Source organism: Solanum tuberosum, unplaced genomic scaffold (genome assembly GCF_000226075.1).
Source record: "Solanum tuberosum cultivar DM 1-3 516 R44 unplaced genomic scaffold, SolTub_3.0 scf00135, whole genome shotgun sequence".
NCBI lineage: Eukaryota > Viridiplantae > Streptophyta > Magnoliopsida > Solanales > Solanaceae > Solanum > Solanum tuberosum.
The window spans coordinates 1,108,627-1,110,863 of record NW_006239059.1 but is presented as its reverse complement, the minus strand read 5'-3'; positions in this window follow the sequence as shown (position 1 = coordinate 1,110,863).

Here is a 2,237-nt window from a genome sequence, read left to right as displayed (position 1 = left end):
CTGAATTCTAGGGACCTAATGGGCGAAAGGGACCCACCAGTAAAATCCCACATACCTGGTGACAAATTTCATGGAGAAATATTTCAATTTCTGGGCTGGAACTGATGGAACCTTGCTTCGTTCTTGAACTAGGGTTCTTGACCTTTTTCTCCTCTCTTGATTCTAATTTTCTAAGAATTTGATTAGTGAATTGACTTGGAGAAGTTCTAGTTATGTTTCTAGGCTTAAACTGATGAAAACCTCATGATTTAGGGTTTAAATAACGTATCTTAGGGGTTAAACGAAATAGGAAAAGACCAAAAGAGCCCTGAATTAACTGCTATCGGAGTGATCGACGGATTGGACTGACGGGCCGTCAATCAATCGACGGACCGTCGATTGGGTCCGTAGGTCGAGTCTGCCCTTCAGGGCTTCACTAAAACGAGCATAACTTTTTACTCGGAAGTCGGAATTTAGCAAACTCGGTGGCGTTGGAAATATAATTCAATTATCTATCATACCATAGGTAATGGGACACACAATTCCTTTTGTGCTAAAAGTTATGACCATCTGAAGTTGACCCATCAATAATTTCAGCTAATTAGCTGCTGACCCTCATCTACGGTCAGACCTACGGACCGTGGATCGAATGACGGTCCGTTCTGGTCGACCGTAGTTTGTGTCAGAGGCTGGGTAAGGGAAGTCTCGATCCACGGACACAGACCACGGACCGTGGTCTGATCTACGGACCGTGGGTCTGTCCGTGAGTCGAGACTTAGCCAATTTTCTGAGCTTGGCTGGGGAGGGGTTGCAGTGGTGAACCACGGACCACCAGCACGGGCCGTGGTCTGACCTACGGTCCGTGGATGTCAACTGTGGGTTGCACCTGCAACTCCTCAAAATCTGCATTTTCGGTCTGTTTCAAATACGGGGTGTTATAGTTGGGCTGATACTTTGAGTTGACGTATTGGTTGGGGTACCACCTTGCTGAGGAGAAACTATAGTGGGCTTGGGAATAGTTGGCATGCTTACACGAATAGCAGGATTACTCCTACCTGAGGATTTTCCACGACCTCTGCCTCGAGCCATACCTATAAACAAATATAACATTGTTGTTAGATCATGACAGATACAAAATGAAATTAAGCATAATCCATAATAATGATATTACGTGGAACAGTGCTGAAATATTAAAACTGTCTCTGTAAGAGCTTATTGATCAAGTGAAAAAATTGGTACATGGAAATACAAGAGTAACAAGAGTAACATAGTTATCTATAACAAGAGTAACAAGAGTAAAGGGATCATGAACTTTTATCAGAAGCTTTACACAAAGAATGAGCATTAGAAATCTATAACATATTTTGAAAATTTGGACACAATCACATATGATGACATTAGGGAAAGGGAGAAGCCTTTTAAGAGGCTTGAATTTTCAATACCATCATATCATGTGCTTTTGATAAGGCTCCAGAACCTGATTGTTACACAATCACAATCAAGTAATGTCATTCATTTAAAAGAAATGATCTATTGAGCTCAAGAATTTACATAACAATAAGTCTCCCAAAGTGCTTACTTGTTTGAAACCACATTGAAATTAGAAATAAAACACACATAGTTCAAAGCCAAGAGTTATTTCTTTTAAAAATCCTAAATTGAAAAGCAGAAACTACAGCAGATTATCCTCGATTGAAAATTAGAAACAAACAAAATATAGTGAAAATACAATAGCAGATGATCAAGCACTAGTCACTGTCTTCTTCAAACTCCTCCTCTTCCTCATCCTCATTCTCCTCAGTTTCCTCAGTTTCATACTCTTCTTCTGTGGATTCTATGTGGATTTCATGATTCTCTTGCAATAATCCATCATCAATGGGTTCATCCATTTCAATTACATCTCCATTTGGATCATTTAAGAGTATGTTTTCATCAATGGAAACAGTCATATCTATCTCGTGGACTTCAACTTCTTCAACTTGAAATGGAACATTTACTTCTGAAACTGTTGCCACTTCCTCATTAGGCAATTCAATAACATTTCGAGGTTTGACCTTCAGTACAGCTGCCCAATCATCCTTGTCTTTTTTTCTTGCTAGGATAAGGTACATAACACACTTGTGTTGCTTGCATTGCAAGAATAAAAGGTTCATATTTTTTATATCGACGACGATGGTTAATATCAACCAATTTGTACTGATTGTGCCTTTTAACACCAACATCCATAGTTGGGTCAAACCATTCACATTTGAATAATA